Source organism: Protopterus annectens, chromosome 2.part1 (assembly GCF_019279795.1).
Source record: "Protopterus annectens isolate FY-2018-M chromosome 2.part1, PAN1.0, whole genome shotgun sequence".
NCBI classification, from domain to species: Eukaryota; Metazoa; Chordata; order Ceratodontiformes; family Protopteridae; genus Protopterus; species Protopterus annectens.
Genome location: NC_056729.1, coordinates 1229909331 through 1229933038, shown reverse-complemented (window position 1 = coordinate 1229933038; position 23708 = coordinate 1229909331). Strand labels below are relative to the sequence as shown.

At 38.2% G+C, this 23708-nt stretch overlaps 1 protein-coding gene across 1 annotated transcript in view; it reads right to left on the bottom strand.

Annotated features, from left to right (window-relative positions):
• Positions 1-23708, bottom strand: part of LOC122794768 — an 80782-nt gene that overhangs the window by 5260 nt on the left and 51814 nt on the right. Inside the window, exon 2 of the mRNA XM_044063395.1 lies at positions 17185-17371. The gene's annotated coding sequence lies outside the window, so the exon portion shown is untranslated. The remainder of the gene's footprint in view (positions 1-17184; positions 17372-23708) is intronic.

Genomic DNA, 23708 nt, shown 5'->3' with positions numbered 1-23708 from the left:
TTATTATATATATATATATATATATATATATATATATATATATACTTTTTATCAGGCATGGGAGTGGTTTATTGTGCTGTAAAACAATGTATTATTGGTACACATGTTAAATTCACATCCCTTCCCCCATCACTGTGACATTCGAGCTGGTCCTGCCCTACTTAGTAGCTGTCATAATAATATATAACCCTTATGTACTTTAAATAAAATTATTAAAGAAGATCATTAAATCCAGTGCAGGGGGTGACTTTAACACTAAAAAAGTAATTTACAGGGCACAGTGAAATTAATGTGATGCATTCTATGTGGGCAAGACTGTAAATAAACTCAAGCGTAGGATTTCTTGTCATCTGTCAGAAATCCACTCTGGATGTAAAAATAATGCACTAGCCAAACACCTTTCTCTTCATAAAAGACACACAGGTTTTAAGTTCCAGATCCTTTATCGCATAGACATGGGTGATCTTGAAGGAAACATTCCAAATATTCTGGAGAAAAATGAACTCATGTGACAATTAAAGCTGAACTCTTTTAGGAAGCCTGGACTAAACTACTACTGTTCAATTACAAGTGCATTGGAACTTAAAAAATTGCCACATTGTTTACATGACTAATTGTATTTTATTTTATTTTATTCTACAAATTGGTTTTAAATACCATTTTAAATCAGTTGAAATTAAATGTATATTTTGTTTCCATCATCATACATACATTTTTCTTATTTTTTTCTGGTTCTTTTTTTCCACTTAATTCAAAATGATGTGTAATAACAATACTAACTAATTATACAATTATATAGGTTTTTAGGGTTCTTGTACACAGACCTGAAGAAGTCTAGAAGGATGAAAGCGATCTTTGTTAACAATAGGTTATGAAAATAGAAACTGATTTTTACATGCAAAATGTATATGAATATATTTATATATATTTTTTGATTGCCAAATGAACTAAGGTTGATATATTTCCAGCCATGTAGTATATTGTCTTGGATAAAATCAGACTTAATAATCTACTTAATAATTTGGTTAAATAAGAGGTACCACATCATTATATAATTTTATTTAAAGTACATAAGGGTTATATATTATTATGACAGCTACTAAGTAGGGCAGGACCAGCTTGAATGTCACACTGATGGGGGAAGGGATATGAATTTAACATGTGTACCAATAACACTTTGTTTTACAGCACAATAAACCACTCCCATGCCTGATAAATAGTATACATATGTATATATATATATATATATATATATATATATATATATTTTAGCTTATTACTTATTTTTGTTTTACTTCTGATGCTTGTTCTGTGTATTAAATAAAGGATTGGGACTGAAACAGACTGCCTGCCTTGCTTGGATTACTTTCAAATACTTAGCAATACTGTACAATTATATATTTTCTATTATTACTTTTTGCTTTGTTTTGTTTTGACTTAAGACATGTTTACGTTCGCTACTTATACTACTGTTGTATGATCTGATTAATATACAGTGATTAACTAGAAATATATGGACTGAAAATCTTCCACACAGAGAAGTTTCTTACACTGTATTGTGCAACAGCTATTGACCTTAGGTGCATATGTATGAAAGTGTTTACTGTTGTATATTTTATGTTAAATGTATGTGCTTTAAGTTGTTTACTTTGTTTGGGGGTAGAGTTAGGGTTAGCATATGGTTTAAAATGTTTATTGTTTTTTTGTTAAATGTATGTTTGGGTTATGTGCATATGTGTCTTTAGTTGTTTACTGGTTTTTTGGGGGGTATAATTAGGATTGGGTATGTGTGTATTTGTGTATGTGTTTGGAAGTGTGTAATGTGTTTTTTTTGCGGGGGTTGGAACAGCGATTTCTTTCCCTAGGAATCGCTGTTCTTCGGATTCGACATTTTCAGCTTTCGCTGAAAATGTGTCGATGTAACATCGTTCGATGTTTTAAGCGTTCGATGTTGCAATATAGACCCCTTTTGATCTAATAATTCTGATATTATTATATTATATTATGATATTATAATATTATTTGTTTTGCAGATATGCAAAAGATTCATCAAAACAGGGTCCAGCGATGCATTGTATGCCAGGCAAAAATCATCTCTCAGAAGTCTGTATGAAACCAAGTAAAGAGACAGGGCTTTGAGGCGAACAGCTTAGGACATTATGTTCATTCCCTGTATTCATTTTGTTAGGAACCTTTGTGTGTGCATATGCCTGGTCAGGTACATACTGAAGAGGACATTATACTCTATGACCGGTCTTATGAGGGCTGAGTATAGTGGTACAATAAACTCTCTGCACCCATAATGCCATTCCCTTACTTATAAGTTGAGCAACAGAGAAGGATTTTCTTACTACCTTGGACACATGTTGGTCAAAGGTTAGGTTGCTATTTACTTGAGTTCCCAGATCCTTGACTAGAGAATTAACTTTTAGGGGTGTTTCATTGATGACGTAGTTACCAGGGTTGGCTGACTTCCTAAAAGTTACTGTAATGCATTTCCTGGCAATGAGTTTTAAGCCATGGCTTTGCAGCAAGTGTTTGCCTGTGTTATACCTTCCTATAATGCATTTCTTACACCGAGTTTTAAGCCATCGCTTTGACACCAAGCATTTGTCTGTGTTTGACCGTCCTGAAGGGTGTTATCATCTTGGGGTGGTTCAATGACTACTCCTAGTTTAAAATCAGCTGTGAATTTGGTCAGCCAGAGGCCTTGGATATTGACTTTAACCTCCAAGAAGTAGATGCCAAAGAGGAGCAGGTCCAGCACAGAGTCCTGAGAGTCTCCACCATGTTCTAAAGGGGTTCATGCTAGCTTCATAAGTTTGTTGACAATACCTGAGTGGGGTACTGTATAACTTATTGACTTGTTCAAGCTTGTCTTATTGACTTGTTCAATATTTAAGTTTTCCTCACTCTTCCCTAGTAGATCAGTGGCCATAGATATGCACTTCCAGACTCTCTCTCTGTGTCCTGACTGGTTGAGATGAGATGGATATGCTGAGGCATTGTAGCAAGTGCCTCATGTACACTGACAACACACTTATTCTTGATAAAACAGATAGTGTATGTGAGAGGTGTAAATCTACTTTAACGCTGGAGGCAAAACTCTCTCATACAACCAAAACTAATCCTATAGAGGTAGTCAGTGACACTTGCTTCATGCCTACTGCACAGGGTAAAGACCCTACACATAAAACTACTTATGCTGAGGCACTTACAGGTAACCTTCCTAAAACACTAAGCCTTCCTCCACAGTACAAACAAAGAAAGGGCCCTCAGCCATCATATGAACACAATAAAAATACCACCCCCAGCTACACATAGTAACTCTGTATCCAATGCCTCCACTGCTAAGCCCTTAAGGCAAACCAGCCACAGCCACATTTCCTGGTAATTGGTGATTCTATAGTAAGGCACATCAATGTCCCCCTCACCAGACTGAGTAAGGAAAGAGCATAGCCAGCTTTAGGCACAAGCAAACTCTGCGGTTGTTGGAGGCCCCCAACTACAGCAAGTTATCTTAAATTGATAATTTATAACATTTCTGTCAAACCAACAAAAGCTAGTACAGCAATACTGTATGCTTACAAACCAGGTGACTAATAATAAACTCTTATTTATACCTCCTTTAAAATTCAATGACATTCTTGTTATAGTAAAAGTGTTTTATCAAGTAACAGGCTTCATAATTCCATTAAATATTTTACCACTGACCTAGTGGCCCTAGCTTAGTTAAATCTTGCTTGTGGACATTCTATCCACTAAAATTAACAACATAGTCAACTGTAGGTACCTGAAGTACCCATGGTTGCAGGGCCCCCCTTAATCATCCTTGATTGTGTGGGGGCCCAGAAAAGCTGCTGCTAGTTGTGGAAAAATTATGAGAAAAAAGTGTATTAATTTCCTGATTATGCTCTTTTACATTAACAGGTTTGTGATATGATCCTTTTACGATAAAACTGATAATGAACATAAGCAAGGTAAGCACTAGAGAGATTAGCAGCCCAGAGTGACTGATCTCAGTGCACACCATAGACTTTAAGAAGAGCTAATGCTTCCGATCTTCAGAGATGGCTTCCCTTTCAGGGAGTTTTTACAAATACTGTCAGAACACCAGATACTATAATGTTGAATTTCTGTGCTGAAGAATTCTTCTCAGTGCCAAAAGTAATACCAGAATAAAGGCTCAAAATCTGGAACATGTTTTAAAGATTACTCTAATTCACTTAAAAAATAATAGAATGACACCTTTTCATCAACCTGCATTTTTGGACAATAAGTAGTATAAAACTCTGATTATAATCCTGAATGATTTACCAGCAAATCAACATTTTTACAAAGAACAAAGCAAAATTATAAGGCAAAATCAAGGAAGGTCTCTGAAATCAGGGACAGTGATGGCTTAAAAGTGACTTATACCAGCTGCTGTTTGGTGGCTGATAAACAGCACACCCATTCTAAAACAGGCCCTGCTGAGATGTGTGTTTACATAAAGTTGATGTAGGTTATGGGAGGGTGCTGGGGATTGTGTGGTTATTACTATAATTTTCATCAGTGAAACCTTAGAGGTGTGCACAGGAGGTCATTATAGCTTGTGTTTGGGCTGGGGACAGTGTAGTTATTGTTTCATTTACTTTTCTTACAGACCTCAGAGGTGTACAAAGAAGGTTACTATAGCTTGTGTAGGGGCAGTGTACTGTCTAGCAGCAATAAAGTAGAATACATTACTGTAAGCATAGGAAGCTATGGCTTCTAGAAAAAGCTGAAGAGTAAGGCAAAATGTGAGAGAAGGAAGTAAAAAAATAATCTGTACGATATGTGTGTGTGTGTGTGTGTGTGTGTGTGTGTGTGTGTGTGTGTGTGTGTGTGTGTGTGTGTGTGTGTGTGTGTTGGGGGGGGCACTGAAACAGTAAAGAGTGCCTAGGGTGCAATTTCACCTAAGTCCAGCCCTGTACATAGAGTTATTGTAATGTATCATTGTTGTAACTACATGACAGAACTGTAAATGTCCCTTTGTGAGATGGGCCAACACAGTGAGGTACACAGGCTTGTTTTAATTAAGAGCATTGAAGCTACAGGTCATTTTGTGTGTACTATTCCTAAAAATTTGCAGCATGAGCTAAAAAGTTGCTTAGGAAGGGTGGCAGTGACAGGGTGATACTTTGAAAGTGCCTAGGGGGCCCCCAACCTGACACTTGTGGGGGGGGGCCCAAAATGCTAACACTGACTCTGGAAAAAGTCACAGTTAGCTGCCTTTCCAGGGCTAGGCTCCATCAAATCATGCAGACACTTAGATTATTGAACCACAGGTACCAGTATGACTCCGTCATAGTCCATGTGGGTGTTAATGACCTGAACTGTACCTCCCTTGACTATATGAAATGAAACATGATCGAGTTCACTGATTATGTGTCTCTGGCAGGTATGATCCTAGTACTGAACAGCACACTACCTTCTCTAAGGATGATGCTATGTTACCAACAGAAAATGATTGATTTTAACAATTGGCTTAACTTCTGATGTCAGTCCAGCGGGTACAATATTTGACAGCCTGAGAGGACATGGTTGACAGACAACGTTACTTTGCCATGGATGGTCTGCACTTATCCCCTCTAGGCTTTCAGATATTGGCAGAGACCTTTTCAACCCCTATAGTGCTTTTTTTAGACAGTGTCAAACTGATGAACCTACTGATTTAACTGAACCTAGAAAGGAATATCTGGAGGTGGTACTGCTCAATGCTAGAAGTCTTAACAAGAAATTCAACTCCCTGCAAGCCTTCCTGTCCCTGGAGAGTGTAGACATCTGTGTAGTAACAGAGACATGGTTTAAAGTCACTGGGAGTACCCCAGCAATGCAAGGTTACAATGCCCTTCACACCTTTAAACCAACTACTGCACAGGAAGAAACTAAACATGGAGGAGTGCCAGTCTATATTAAGACTAATCTCACATCCAAATATAGTTAAAGTGTATAACTCACAGGAATTCATACATGTGCAACTCACATACCTTTCAGCTGTACAGATTTTTGCAGAATGTCGGGATTTTTGCCTCATATTTTTGGCCTGTTTTTCATAAAATTGTGATTTTCTGGCAAATTAGTGCCAAATCATTAAAGATTGAAGTTAGAAAATAATGAAGACATTTGAGTTTCAGACTTCATACCTTTCAAAAAATATGCTAATGTAAAACCTGTTATTCAATCAACGTTCTAAGTTTGTAAGAGCAATATTTAACAATTGTCCCTATTTTGGGGCTTTTGTCCCACTTTTATGTATGGCTTTGTCCAGATTTCTTGCTCTAAGAGGTAGAGAGGTATGACAACTCACCATAAACATGGTGTTGTACCATATCCTTGCAACATATAGGCCCCTCTCCATGTCCCAGGAAACCCATGCTACCTATCTCAATGTACTATTGTCCCATGGGGATTTCAACTACCCCTCCGTAGATTGAGAATCCTACACCACTTCTAATGCATAATCCCAGTAATTCCTAAACTTTAATACCAACATCCTGAAACAGTTTGTCATATTCTCTTACCAGGGGTACAAGCATCCTTGAACTTGTAGTCATGAACATGGGGGCCAGTGTTTCTCACCCAATATAATATCTTCAGTCATCAGATCTGACCATAAGGCAATATTACTTGAAATAAAAATTAAATCCAGGGATCTAGTAAAACTAAAAACCTTTAGGAACTATTCCAAGGCTAACCTTTCACTCTACTAAGCAACACCTTGGCTAAATTCCAAGCACCCCCAAACCCAGTAAACACCATAGACTACAGTGAGCTATTTACAAACTCTCTGTACAGCCATATTGATAGCTGTATAGACCGAGCTGTGCCTACTCATATTAAGAATAAGACAAACTCAAAAGACAAGCCACACTGGCGGAATTATGCCATCAATCAGTTATACAACAAAAGAAAACAAAATCTTGGCCAAATGTAGGAGGAACAAAGCCATACATACTAAAAGTCCCTGAACAATCTAAACAGGCAGCTAAGTGGGCTAATTAATACTTCAAAGACTACATTTGAAGAAAAAATAGCTTCTTAGCAAAGGACAACCATAAAGCTTTCTACAGCTATGTCCGTTACCTCAGAGAAAATACACAACAATGCGCAGAACTTATTGTAAATGGCATCACCCACAGTGAACTGGAGTCCATTGCCAACCTTTTGGCTGACAGGTTCAGCTCAAACCCCCCCCCCCTGCCACTCCCCCCAAAAGTCCAAAGGAAATGCCACTTAACACAATTCCCCCAACCATTACTACAGAACAGGTCATTAATGCACTTTCCAAGGCCAAAAACTGTGCATTGATGGGCCCCCGATAACATCCTGGGATGTTTAATAAATAGCATGAAACATGACATCTCTAGTTCAACTGAATCAGTTTTCAACTGGAGCCTTCAGTCAGGTTTTGTGCCCAAGGAATGGAACATGGCTACAGTCATTGTCCTTCACAAAGGAGGTTCAACCACTGATCCAGCCATAAGTCTTACCAGCCTCATATGTAAGGCCATGGAAAGAATCATCATGGACATGATAAATGAGTACATAGGTAACCTGCAAATTCCAGACACATCGCAGTTTGGCTTTGTTAAAGGAAGGTCATGCTTATCACAGCTTACTTTAACTTGGCCAAGGCATTTGATACAATACCCCACTCAGGCACAATAGACAAGCTCACTAATTTAGGTATAAACCCTTTTATCACCCACTGGATAGTCAACTGGCTCATTGATAGGACCCAGGAAGTCAAAACAGGTGAGGTCATCTCCACCAAGATGCCAGTCACTAGCGGAGTCTCCCAGGGCTCGGTATTGGGCCCACTCCATTTTGGCATTTATTTCTCTGAAATGGAAGCAAATGCTGAAGGTTTATGGCTGACTAAGTTCGCAGATGATTGCAAGTTGGTGATTATCATTAACTTCCCTGCAGACACTAATATTTTTCAAGAAGGTCTATCTTTGACTAATAAATGGTGCAAAAGCCATGATGTTAAACTCGATGCTAAGAAATGCATAATTGTACCCTTTGGGAAATCAACCATCCCAGCTAATTACGATGTTGATAATACACACCTAAAAGTCGACCCAGTGGTCAGGGATATGGGTACGCACATAGATAGTAGCCTTACCTTCAAGTACCATGTGGCCACAATGGTGAGGAAATCCTTTCATGTTGTGCAACTTATAAGTAAGGGCATGACATCTAGGTCTGAAGAGGTCATTATCCCACTATACTCCTTCCTTATCAGACCAGTCATAAAATACAATGCTCCCTTTGATATGTACCTGACCAGGAATATGGAGCAACTAGAGCAGCCTCAAAGGTTCCTTGCAAAAAGAATATAAGGCATAACAAACCTGCCTTATGTAAGCATGTTAAAGTCCTTTCTGTCTACTCAGTCTCTTATAGTTTGCTGAGGGGTGATCCATGTCTGTCTTACAAGGCATCTGCAAACCCCACAGTTATGAATCTGCTATGTATTCGTAAGTCAAAAAGTACCAAAAATACAAGGTCTAAGGACCTGAATTTTGTCTGTGACATAAGCAGAACATGCTGGAGAGACAGATATGTGTCACAGAGACTTCCCCACCTATAGAAAAGGCTTCCCATCCACATGAAGGTGAGTTAATCTATTACCCAGTTTAAGCACAACCTAGACAAGTGGATGGAGAATAGGAAATTTACACAAGCCTGGCACCCATGTCCCTTATGGACAGAGGTAGCTTATAAATACCTGGTCCTCAGTGTCCTGCGTGGATGCAGGACATCATTATTTTTTCAGGAAAACTTGGCTAGGCTTAGAAAGCCCCACTGGGTCATTAGTTTAGTAACAGTCTATGAATCTATAAATTTATGAAATTGTGTAGCCACATCTAGGCAGGCAGTATGCAATGCTTCCCCCTCATCCATTGCCTTAATGACATTTTCAAAGAAGTCCACCAATTCAGTAAGCATAACCTTCCTCTGACATATCCAAACTGGAATGGATCCAGTATCTGGAGGTCTCCTATGTCCTTGTTGGTAATTTTCATGATAATTCTTTCCATGGCTTTGCAAATACAATTAGTTTCCTGGATCTGGGGTGAAGGTCCTCTGTTATGAAGGATGATGATGGTCACAGTCATCCATTTTCATGGCACAAAGCCAGTTTTAAGACTGTAGTTAAATAGTGACTCCAAGGGTCCTGATAAGTCATATTTTAGACTGTTCAGGAGGCATTTCAGAGGTCCACTGAGGCTGTATTCTTGTGTTTAGTGAGCACAGTCAGTACATGCTCTCTAATTATAGTTGGAGGGGTTGTGTTTTAGGGTATTTCTTTGGGGATGGTTGGGGTGAGAGGGGGGTGTTGGAAGTGAGAAGGTGTTGTGGTCACCCTAGTTGTGTCAGGTGTTTGGACAGGTATATACTAAAGGGGGTATGATATTGAATGATCTACTTATTAAGTGCAAAATACAGTGGAATGATCATCTTCCTGGACTTGGATGCCATATCCTTACTAATAAGCCACACAATGAAAAAGGACTTCCTTGCAGCAGTGCATATGTGGTGACCAAATGATAGCTCATTGTCCACATGGGTTCCCATGTCCCTCACTACTAGCTCAGTTTTCAGGGGTCTGTTATGAATGTGATGGTTGCAGGGAATGAATGTCATCCTTGGGTGTTCTTCTACGTAGTCCATTTCTCCAAGTTCAAGGGTCTGTTGACTGCACACACTTTTCTATCAGGGTATTACCAGATCACATGGCATCCAGTACATCAACTGGAAGGGTTTCCAGTCCATTAACCGCTAGGTGCTGTGCCATACACAAGGTGTTATATGCAGTGTGCCTGATCATCATCCAGACAGTTCTCCTGATTACCAGATGTGGTTCACATACTTGTCTATAGCAGAATTTCACAAAGATGACTTTCCTCAGGGCCATCTAGTTGTTAAGTGCACATGTTGCCACCCATAGTAGCCATGAAAGTCTGGTCCCATGAATGTAGGTGGCCTACCACTCAAAATAGTGTCCACTTTTGTGTGTTGCAGGTGATTCTGGAAATGCATTGGTGCAATGGCTCATGAACACCATCCAAAGCCCCCAGACTGCAGCAGAAATGGCATACAACATTGCACTGTTATATATTAGTAACATTATTGAATGTATGTTCAGACTGCAGAAAGCCTGCTTCTGCTTCATTGATTTTTCTGGCAGCACACTTCAGTATTTTCCATAGATATAGAGCAAGATATCTTTGGTCTGTAACATGCTGCCTAACATGGTGCTATGAAAGCTGTTATAGCAAGGCCAGTCATAATGCCATTTGACATACATGTGGCAGCAGAGAAGAAGCCAGGTGGACCCTCTTGCAAGGCAGAAATGTGCACAATGAATTGTGGAACTGGCAAAGACGTGGCATCTGATCCACAACTATGGACAAGACAAATGCAGAATAAAACTGATGCATGCATTAACATGCTCAAGCTATGCAATATATAGTATGCATCAGACATTACCATACCCACATAAGCCAGAAGTGTGGGCAGAGCACTTTCATCATCATCATTTGCAGAAAGTACATACATCAAGTGGAAGAATGCTAGTTTATTTTACACAAGATAAACCTTTTGGGAAACACCCTTCATCAGTTTTCAGAACTCATTCTACACACTTCTTAATATACCATAGTAAAACACAGAACACGACGCAGCCACAAAGTAAAAAACAAACAATTAGCCGATAGTTAATATCATATCTACTTTTAAAATAGTAGCATATGCATATAAATTTAAAAATGCATACAAATACGAAAAGCATAAAAAAGTGCTCTTTTCTCATAAAATCTAATACTAGTGTTCTTCCACTTGGTGTATGTATTTTCTACATCTTGCCAGCTAATATCTTGTGGATCTAACTGCAGTGAATTTGATTGTTTCTTTGTATATCATCATCATTTGCACAGGTTGGGGAGGCACAGTGACAGGGAACAGAATGCTAACATAGGTGAAGGAATCATAGGTGGTGTCTGCTGTTCCACGGGCATAGCTAAGACATTAGGGGTGTCAGGCATCATGTCTTCCAGCGATGAAATGGAACCTCCATAAGTAGAATGCTGGTTGATGTACAATGTGGCCCTGTAGTGTCAGGACTGGAAGCAGCTTGTCCAGGGGATGGGACCTAAGGTTAGTTTTGTGCATGTATCTGTGTGTGTGTGAGGTGGGGGGGGGGTGGCTGTGGCCCCTGCTATGGTGTTCCATCAGAATGATGCCAAGTTCATGCATGTGCACTTTTTACTGATGATAAGGCTATAGGGTTGTGGTCTATTGTGAGGCCCTGAGAGACTTACCCAGTGGAGTGTGCCAACAGTGAAGCCAGAAGACCATTAGTTACATCCAGGAGATCATCCATGTTCAGGGGTGGAGGCCACAGTGGTACTGGAACAGCATTAGCCTTATCCAGGAAGTGTGCATGACCAAAGGTGGAGGAAGTCATGGACAGTGTGGACAGGGCAGCCATCTACAGAATGGTGATTGACTTCTGTGTTACCCTGGTGTGCAGTCCTGCAGTGTGCAATCATCCACTAGCATGGCCATGACAGCCACTTCCCTGCAGCTGTACAGTTGCACTCATGATATCAAGTAGGCCACCATTACCCCCACCAAACATGGCTGGTCTAGGTCCCTATAAGCCATATCACTCTGCATACATTGCAGAATGCCCACAGTCCCTGCAATTGTTATAGTTTATCATGCAGGCCACACAACACATTTAGCATCTCTGACTTGATCTCCTCCTCACAATCAATGATATAGACATCAGTGCAATTACTGACACATGGTTTAAAGTGGCAGACAGTACCCTGAAACTGCAAAGTTTCAGTGCCATCCACACTTTTAGACCAGCAGCTGCACAGACAAGGGCTAAAGGTAGCAGTGTCTCAATATCTATCAATAACAAGCATGCCTCTATAGTGGTCAGACAGGATGACATGCTAGAGTTCCTTCATATTCAGATCACTAAAGAAAAAATTGTGTACTATATCCTAGCCAGCTGTATGTCATCCTCAATGTCCCAAGAAGCTCACAATGCATACTTGGATGTACTGGAGACACCTACCATCCAACCTAACACCCTACTCACTGGAAACATTAATTACTCCTCTATAGACAGGGAATCCTACAGGGCCTCAAATCTAAAGGCACAGAGATTCCTGAACTTCATAAATACAAACATCCTTGACCAAATAATGAAAACTCCCACTAGAGGCTCCAACATACTGGACCTCGAACTCAACAAATATGGGATAACGCTGCATCCCTCCAGTATCTTGTCCTCCCTAGTTAGGTCTGAGTATAAAGCTGTCTCCTTCAAAATAAAATTCATCTCTGTAACTGCAGCAAAACCAGTAAACAGTTAGGAACTATTCCAAGGCAGACCCCCTTTCATTAAGGGATGGTTTGTCAAAATGCAATGGCCCTCCAAACCTCGAAAACATAGCAGCCTGCAGTAAATTGCTCTCAGAAACTATGAACAACCATACCAGTGGCTGTGTAGAAGCTGCTGTACCTACCAGAAGTATGCCCAAAACTAGCCCCAGAAACAAATCTTCCTGATGGCATCCCAAATTAAACAGGATATACAACAAAAGGGAAAAAAATATGGCATCAAACTACATAGGCAATTAAGAGGGCTAATTAGGTCAAACAAAGCCAACTTTTAGGTTAAGATAGCCTCCCAGGTGAAAGGTAACCATAAGGCCTTCTTCAGCTGTGTCAGAAACCTCAAGGACAGCATATAGCAATGTGCTGAACTGGTGGTTAATGGTGCCACATTCACCAAGCCTGGTGATATAGCAAACGTGTTAGCAGACAAATTCATTTCCAAATTTAGTCCCCTCTCATCCCCAACCATCCCCCAAGAAATACCTTCAAACATAACCCCTCCAACGATAACTAGGGAGCAAGTACTGGCTGCATTCATTAAAGCCATGAACACAGCCTCAGTGGGCCCAGATAACATCCTGGAATGCCTTCTGAACAGTTAAAAATGCAACTTATCAGGACCCCCAGAGTCACTTTTTAACTACAATCTTAAAACAAGCTTTGTGCCACAAGAGTGGAGGAATGCAACAGTCATTCCCCTTCATAAGGGAGGACCTTCAACAGATCCTGGAAACTGCAGACCCATTAGACTGACTAGTCTTATTTGCAAAGCCATGGAAAGAAGTATGATGGAAATTATCACCAAGGACATAGGAAACCTCCAGACACTGGATCCATCCCAGTCTGGCATTGTCAGTGGAAGGCCATGCTTACTAAACCTGGTGGACTTCTTTGAAAAGGGTCATTAAGGCAATAAGGGGGAGTCATGCATACTGCCTACCTAGATCTGGCTAAACTGTTTGCTACAATACGCCACTTGGGCATTGTTAAAAAACAAATGGAACTAGGTGTAAATCCCTTTATAACAGACTGGATAGCAAGCTGGCTGATGGATAGGACCAAGAGGTTAGGATCCGTGAAGCCACCTACACAAAGAGGCCAGTCATCAGTAGAGTCCCTCAGGGCTCTGTGCCATTTCACCATTTCATCTCCTCTTTGGCATCTACTTCTTGGAGGTCAAAGTCAATGTCAAAGGCTGACCAGGTTCACAGATGATTGCAAACTGGGAGCAGTCATCAAATCCCCCAAGACAAGAACATTCTTTATGAAGGTCTAACACAGACAAATGCTTGGTGCCAAAATCATGGCTTAAAACTCAATGCTAAAAATGCATTATAGTACCTTTTGGAAAGTCAGCCACCCCAGGTAATTATGTCATCAATAAAACACCCCTAAAAGTTGAGTCACTAGTCAGGGAACTGGGAACTTGTGTAGGTAGTAACTTACCCTTTGGTCAACAGTGTCCAAGGTAGTAAGAAAATCCTTCACTGTTGCTAAACTTATAAGGAAGGCCATGGCATCTAGGTTCAGAGAGGTCATCGCATCACTGTACTCATTCCTTATCAGACCCATCTTAAGTTTAATGCCCTCTTTGGTATGTACCTGATCAGACACATGTAGCAAGTGAGATGTCCACAAAGGTTCCTTACAAAAAGAATACAGGGAGTAAACAAAATGGCCTTTGCTGATCGTGTGAAAGCCCTATTTCTTTACTCTGTTTCATATAAACTACTGAGAAGTGATCTTTGCTTGGCATATAAGGCATCCGTGGACCATGCTCTGATGAACCTTTTGCTCATCTGCAAAAGAAACAGTATCTGAACTACTAGATCAAAAGTCCTAAATTTTGTTTGCAACATAAATTGGACATGTTGGAGAGACAGATATGTTTCCCAGACAATTTCCATTCTCTGAAACAGGCTCCCCATCCATTTGAGGCAGAATTCTTCCCAAACCCTATTTAAGTGCAACTTAGACCAATAGGGTAATTGAAAATGTGCCCCTGTTCTGATGCATATGTCTCTGATGGACAGAGGTAGTCAGTAAATTACCCCTATACACATAAAATTAGTGGATCACATTTAGGTTGCAGGCTAGGCTTATAAGGGCTCTAGTGGTCCTTGGCTTAGTGTAAACTGCTGAACCTCTGAAGAGTTTGATTCTCACATGGAGTAATTGGCTAGGATGAAAAGGGCCCACAAGGGCAGTTAGCCTAGTACTAGTCTATGAACCTATGAACATATGAACCTATGAACCTATGAACCTGTGGTTAGTGTCTGTCTGAGTCTGGATCATAGCCCTGCACATGTGCTGATTGATTCTAAGGATAATGCCTAGGCTATGGATTTTTCAGGAGCCATAGTGCTAATGATTAATAATCAGGCAGTGCAGTGGTGCAGCTGTTAGCATTGTCACCTCACAGCAAAAGGTTCTCCAGTTCGATTCTCGGCTGGGGTGCCTTCTGTGCAGAGTCTGCATATCCTCCCTGCATTTTCCTGGGTTTCCTCTGGGTGCTCTGGCTTCCTCCCACATTCCAAAAGACATGTGCCTGGAGCATTTCTCCCTGGATGTCCACTACAAATGGACTGTGTCCCAGTCAGACTTTCCCAGTAAACAAATGTTAAATAAATAACTAAATAAATGATAATCTCTATGCCTTTCTTCATTGCTGTGTATGCACCTCAGAGGACCTCTGATAATGTGGGTCTATATTACATAGACGAATGCTTAAATGTTCGAATCTCTAAAGGTCGACATTTAGAGATCGAACAGTTAAATGTTCGAATATGTAATAAAACAAAAAACAATGAAAGGGTTTTAGCAGGGGGGCAAGCCCCCCTGCACCCCCACACCCTCCGCTACTTAAATATACCAACTACGAGATCGCACTTCAGTGCACTACAGTGCGGAATTTCAGAAATGGGAAATTTCCCATTCCCTACACTGTAGCACGATCTTGGAGTTGGTATATTTAAGTAGTGGGGTGTGCAGGGGGGCTTGCCCCCCTGCTTACACCCTTTAGTTTTTTTTTTAATTTTTAAAAATATTCAAACATTTAAATGTTCGATCTCTAAAGGTCGACCTTTAGAGATTCGAACATTTAAGCGTCCGTCTGTCTAATATAGACCCGATACTGTCTGTGGTGCTGCTGACTGTAACATGGGTTGGACTGATGTAGACACAGGTGATGCTGGAAATTTATAATGGACAGTCCCCTCAGCTGTTGATAATGGAGTTTGCCATCCACTATTAACATTGCTGAAAGTGTCTCAGTATCCACAGACTCTGTCATTTATAGTGCTAATGTCATCACCCTCCAGAGACCAGATACAATTTGGCATGTGCTGACCTACTGCTCTGGATCCTCTACCAGTGGAGTCTATGAATGCATACAGATAATACCTGTGGCATTGCCAGTAGGCATTTTTGATTCCCACCATCATGTAGCATACAAAGTGCTATTTGCCAATACTATACATTGCTTGTGGGCACATATATAGTTTGTAGGACAGGTTGTCTGTCTTGCAGCCCTGGTGTCCCCAGCTGATTTAAATGCAGATGTGTATGTCTGAGGATAACTTACAGAGATGCTATTCAATGTACTTCAGGAATGGCATGTGCCATTACTCAACTGGGATATCCCCTACTGGCACTTGGACCATTGCCACCAGCCAAGCTCCCATATCCAATGTACTACCAGGGATGAGGATTCTCTCACTTATGCTGCTGAGGGATACTATGAATTCCTCCACATCTGTCGGACACCTCTGTGTTGGTGATCCACCTCAGTGGTCAATCTTTCCCTGATAATTACTTGTGTGGAAGTCTTGGAAAGCAGCATCATATCAGTTACCTCGCAATGCAACTGTTGCATTATCCGATTGTGATTATCTGCTGCACTTATGTCCTGCACTATTTTCTGTCACAGCTGGGCCCAGAAGGCCTTGTCTGTTTTACCTTGTCAAAGAAATGCCTGCCATGTGTGAATAGGGCTTATAGTAGCACCTTTACTTCTGCTGTTGCTGTTCCTTTTGCCCCATGCTATAACAGGTACACCTGTGAGTACACATGTGGATCGCTGAAGGTAGATATGACAGCCCCTGCCAGCCAACACCTTTCTTCAAACTGTCCACATCACCCTTATGGTAATCATGGGTCTATATCACTTCATCAAAATCTCAATTTAGTGAATCCCTATTAATCAAGCCCAATTGAGTGCAAGCTCATTTCAATGAAGGATCGTTTCAGCGAACTTTCACACAGGTAAAGAAACTAGCCAGTCAGCTACCAACCGTACAAAAAAATACAAAATCTTAAACTCAGCTAAGTGGGGGGCTTTGCCCTCACACCCCCCAACTAAATATACCAACTCTAAGTTTGTACTACAGTGGGGAAAAGGGCATATTCCCGATGATGGCTGACTAGTTTCTTTCCCTGTGTGAAAGTTCGCTGAAACAATCATTCGTTGAAGTGAGCTTTTGCTCAATTGTGTTAGATGAATATGGATTCTCTAAACTGAGGTTTTTGATGAAGTGAAATAGACCCGTTAATCACAGCTCTGTAATAACTATTCTGATGCTGTGTTATAAAATAATGACATCAAATAAATTAATCCTAGTAATGTAACACATTGCATTAGGAAGGTTGCATATACATCTAAATACTATGTCTGGAAAATAATGTATGACAACTGCCATTTAGTTTATTCTGTGTCTTAACAGGTCGAACACTCACCTTTGAAACTGGAAGATCAAAAGGCTGTAGGTTCTATTTCCACCCCATGTACTTGGATTAATTTTCCATTACTAACACTGTAGTACAGTAAATCATGAAGTTCTTTCCTTCAGGTGCGACTTTAGATTGATGTCTCATCTGCCTGATTTGATGGTAGATCAGTTGGGTGTGAAAGATTCAGTGGTGTCTATCAAAAAGGTAGGGGTACTTTATTAACATATCCGCATGCACACAGACATACTTACATATTTAGATAATTCATCTCAAATCAAGTTCATTTTTCAGTATACTGTTTCATTTTGTTTTCATTCTTCCCTCACATTTTTCCCCAGTCATCTTTTCTACTTAAATAATATCTAAGCAATTTCCCATGTTATTAAATAACAAATCATCACATCTGTCTTTCCATATAATCCAGACAGGAGAAAAATGAAATCTAGCTGTCCTGTGATGTGCCTGTCTGCCACATCATATACTAAATATATGAATTCATGGCAGGTTTCATATCATAATTCCCTAGGTATTTTTGTATAGCTGTGGGACATAAATATTTTATTTTTTAACACTGCAAAATAAATGTTAACTAGTTTCTTTATGACCATGTAAATTACATAATGTTGCCACCATTTTTGTACATAATTGGCCCTTTAGCAGGCATCTTATTTAACATTATGCTCTATAACAATTTCTGATTTTTGTCTATTTCATTAAATCTAATTTTCTTTTGAACAATAATTTGACATTCATCCAAACTCAATCCTGCCATGGGTCAGCAATATAAAATGTGCCCATAACGTTTTCATGCAACTTTTTTCTCTGATCAGTTTACTCTACATTATATTTTCATTGTAATAGTTTGCTTTGGCACTCTCATATTTCTGATTTATTCTTTATGAAAACTCTTTCTTTTTTGCTCTAATATTTCACCACCTTCAATATATCTGCAAAGCTGCTAATTAAATCACTGGCTGTATTAATCCCAGCCTACCCTTTTCTATTTTATTATATAATATACCTCTTTTAACAGGATACAACCTTGATCTCCAAATTGTACAGAAAAATAGCTAGAGTGCTTTCTCGCTTTCTCTTTTGATGTACACAATATATATATATATATATATATATATATATATATATATATATATATATATATATATATATATATATATATATATATATTAATTACGACTATAAACACCAATTGCAACCAAGAAACTGAAGAAAAAAATGATCCGAATTCACCACACAAAACTACTTTATTATTCCAAACAGTATTGAGCGCTTTCATCTCATCATAAGAGACTTCATCAGAATACAAAACACAACACTTCTTGACCAATATAAATACCTTACCCAAATTGACATCATAATTGATGAACCAACCAAAGGTTAAAATAAACATAAATCAAATCTGCACAGGAAGTTGAACCAAAATAATGCTTTGCACAGTTAGATAAAATCATAATAAAAACATGTTCAAAAACAATTATTTTAAAATACATACATATATTATAAATGAATATATATATATATATATATATATATATATATGTATATATATATATATATATATATATATATATATATATATATATATATATATATATATATATATATATATATATATATTATATATATATATATATATATATATAAAATATATATATTTAAAAAATACTAATATACACCTTTAAATATTATTTGCTCTTTCATTAAGAACAGGGGAAATAGAAATAGCATCATTTAATCCAGGGGGGGGACATTGCAGCTAATCTAATCTGCCATTCTGTCTCTTTCTTCTTCAAAATATTCTTCCAGTCCCCTCCCCTATGATCTTCCTTGATGCTGTCTAATATTCCAAATGTGAATTTTCTAAAATCAACACAATCTAGTGAATGTTTGTATAGAGCGTTACTACATTTCTTATTTTTTATATCATTCAAGTGCTCATGAACACTGTTTTCCCCACATAGAAATATGAACAAGTCATACATACTGCCAGGTACACCACTTTACTTGTAAAGCAGTTTCCTCTTTTAAAGTTTATCTGACTTTTCAAACAGTTATTTAAAACCATGGAGACAGACTTAGTTATATAGGAACACTGACTACAAGCACCACATGCCTTGGTGCCATTATCTATTTCCTTGCTTTTGTCCAGTTTCTGCTCAAAAAGTTTTTTAAAATTGGCCCCAGTTTTGTTAAATCTATGCTCATCTCCTATTTTACCAAGAATTTCCTTATTTGTTTTAAAAATATTCCAATTTACTTGTACGGCTTTCTTTATTTTATGAGTCAAATGATTAAACTGTAAAACACAAGCCTTCTCGTGAATTTTATGTGCTTCCTGTGGGGTACCGATGTTAAAACCCTTATCTAAACCCTTTCCTAAAAGAGGTTTATATTGGGTTCCCCATTTTTCGTATACATCTTGAATAATCTCATCTACCTACACTCGGGGATAGCCTCATTCCTGGAACATAATAGAAATTTTCTGTAATTCCAACCTAACATTTTCAAAATGGGATGTCATTCATGCCACTCTTATTGCTTGTCCCTTTACAATACTACTTTTTTGCATATAGGGCTGGTTGTATTAAAGTATAAATATGCATTATAGAAAGTTTCCTTTCTGTACACTCTGGATCTAAACCCGTCTTGTCCGTGTGATATATAAGTATCCAAATAATTAATACCCACCTTATCAAACTTAAATGTGAATTTTAAAAATTTTGTGGTATCATTCAAATATTGAATACATTCTTCTATTTCATCACTCACACCATGCCACAGAATAAAAATATCATCCAAAAAATGCTAATACAACTTTATTTTATTCCAATGAGGGCAGTTTAACACAAAAGCTTTTTTCCACCACAAAAGGACAAGATTCACATAGTCTGGGGCACAAGCTGCTCCCATTGCTACTATCTAGATATCCTTATAGTACTCACCTTCAAAAAATATATAATTGTTATCTAAAATTATACTCATGAATTCACAAATAAGATTAACTTGATCATGACTTAAATTGGAGAACTGGAACAATGTTTCCTCAAATAAGGCAAGACCACTGTCCTTAGGAATCACTGTAAAAAGATCTTTAACATCTATGGTTAAAAAGATCAAATTTTTCGCCCATATTTCCATAGTCAGCAAACCCAAAAATTCCTAGGATTCCTTTACCAAATGTGACATTTTCCCTATAATATGCTGCACACAAGAATCCTTATATGCAGCAAGAGGATGAGTCTTAGAACCTCAGCCAGAAACTATCGGCCTAAATTGTGGTCTGATTACATTTTTATGGATCTTGTGTATACTGAAAATTACAGGGATAACTGAATCTTTGCTATATAAAAAATTATATAAATTAGAATCTATCTTTCCATCCAATAAATATTCCTTTAAACAAGAATCAATTCTAGAATAGGAAGTATTAATCTGATTTTTGGATACCCCTACATATGCAGCCTCATCAAATAACAATTATTGCATCTCATTAACATGCTTTATATAAAACCACCCCTCCCCTTTATCCAGGGTCATGATATGTACAGCGTTATCCCTCCTTAATGTCATTAACAATTCATAACATAACATAAGGGGTGGCGTAAGCCACAAAACTTTGGGCTAGGCTTATAAATGCCTTAGGGCAGATAGCCTAGTATAAACCTATGAACCTATGAACCATATTCACCCATAGTTAAATTCCAAGGCACCTTATAGTTGTTCATATGAATCTTATATATATCCTCAAGGACTAACTTTTCAAAGGTGTTCACTAAGGGGTGTAATGGAGGATTAAAAGTACTTTTTTTTTGGAATAGGAATCTGTACCCTATGGTCCTCTTTGTTATGGCTTTCTGAATCCCCATAAAAATATCAAGATTTAGCTTCCTAGTATATAACTTTAAGGCCATAATATCATCAACTAAATCTCCTTTCTTTTGTGGAATGAATTTTATACCCTTTGAAAATGAATGAAAATATTCTTCTGTAATTAATCTATCCGTATAATTATAAATAGTGAATCCATTCCAAGAATTAATCACATTATGTTTGAAACCATTTAATTCCTGTGTTTGTTCTCATTCTGAAAATGATTCTTCCTCTGGGGTTGTGGATAATAACTCCTGTTGTATTCAACTCTTTCTGTCTATCTCTGGGCCAGTCTCTCTGAGCATCTTACCATATGAAAATTCTGTCTGTCATCACTCGATGGTTCAACATTCACATTATACTCATTGTTCCCTGCAACTACCTCACTATAAGTTAACTGTTTGGGTTCCCCCATTTCTTTGAAAGGTCTACCCTTCAATTGAGTTGTAGAGTAGACCTGCTTATTTTGATATTGTTTCAAATCTCTATCTAATTTATGCTTTTTCTTATAAAAAATATTATTGCATCTTCTTTCCACCTTCTCTAATATTTTAAAATATAATCCACTATATTGTGGAAGCAACAAATCTTCTCTGATTTTTACATCCAAAGTGTCAACTTCCTGTGCTACAACATCACTTTGCTTTTCGTAGTGAAATACAGTCTTTCTAAGTAACCCCATACCAACTTCATCAAAAAATTCAACAAATTCATTAATAACATCATCATTGTAAAAAATTCCAAAAGGAAATTTATATATTCTCAGTCCCTGAGGAATATTAAAGACAAGCATTCATTCAAGTATGCAATGTCCATTTGTAAAGTTTTTAACTTGAATAGTCTCTTTTCAAAGAAAAATAAATAAATCTTTCAGGGAAGGAAATACAGTCCCTTGATTATATATATGTATATTTTATATATATATATATATATATATATATATATATATATATATATATATATTTACACATACTAAATATTTTAGCTCCCCGTTAAAAAAATAGAATTAATTAAGTGCACATTTTCCTAAAATACATTCTAAAACTTTTCCACAATTTATTAGTTGTAATCATAATTTCATGCAATATCTCATCACATTGTCTATTCATCAAAAAGTCACAGGTTGATAGGTTGCTACTTGGCAATAGTCTAGTTAAGCCTTTTTGAGCCTAGTCATTGCAATCCCTATGGTATACTCAACTAGTTTCTCCCTCTGACCATAAGGCCTGGTGTAAATTTACAGTTTCACATCCATTTGTTTAAGTTAAGTCTGAATATACTACGGGGCTTGCTTTGCTTTACAGAAAGTGGCAATCTGTTCTAATGGTGGGAAATTTTTGGGGGAAAATATCTGACATACCAACAAGTCCTATTTATGTTGCAATATAGATCCCTTGATCTTGTATTTGTGTTAGTACTAGTTTTACAGATATGTAGTAGACTGGGTTGTTTACAGCTTTATAGGCCAGGCATAGATCATCCTGTAGGAGTCTGCAGAGTACAGAAAACAGACACAGGGCTTTTAGTCACTCTGACTAACTTACAGAACTCACAGCTGGGATGATTTTAAGAACTGATGTTTTTTTCATGCTGGAGTAGGTGATTGGATAGGTACCTAGTGAAGGTGAATTTTATTCTAGCATGGACCTGATAAAGGAAGAGTAAAGGGGAATGATGAACTCTTTTGACCAAGAGGATATGGGTGAGGTACAAAGCCTTCTGAATTACAGTACGTGTGGTTGTGAAAGGAGAGTTCATTATCCATGAAGGTGCCTAGGTCTCTAATGACAGTATCTTTTTAACGGAGGTGTCATTTGAATAACAGGGGTGTGAGAGTTCCTGTTTCCCAAACTGTGCAATGCTACATTTTTTGGCATTCAGCTTTAGACTATGATCCTAGTACCATGAATATGTTTAAGGTGGCCTTCTTGCAGGATATAAGTGTCTTTAAGGGAGTTGAAAATGGCTTCATGACTTGTAGTCAAACATGAACATGGTCATCTAGAGACCTTTAATGTCAGATTTGAAACTGAATTTGGTAGATACCAAATAGAAGTGGTCCCAAAACGGAGTGCTGGAGAACACCACTGGTTACAAGTATCTTGGAGGACAGCATGTCATTAACTGCAATTGAATGGTGTATATCAGTGAGCCAGTTGACAATCAAATAAATTACACAGTGATTTGTATTTAGTTTGACTAGTTTGTCAATGATGCCAGAGTGAGTTATAGTGTTAAAAGCCTTAGCTAAATAGAGATAAATTGTGGGCTTGGTGTTACCCTCATCTACTGCTTTAGTGACTTCATCAAAGAAATCAACTATGTTTAATAGACTTGATCTATCTTTTACAAATCCTGATTGGCTTGAGTCTAGTGATTGTAGGTTCCATATGTCCTTGTTTATGGGGTCTATTATGATGTGTTTTATCATCTTACAAATGAAGCTGGTGATGTTGATAGTTCTGTAGTTGCCAAGATTCATGCTGGGGGCTCCCTTGTGTATAGAAGCTACTGCAGCAGTTCTCCAGCATTCTGGTACATATCCAGAGGAGATACTGTGGTTGAATACATTAAGAAGGTGTTTTGATAGGGGGGAGACAATCCAGTATTTTCTCTTAACTCACAGAGCTTGTATGTTTGGT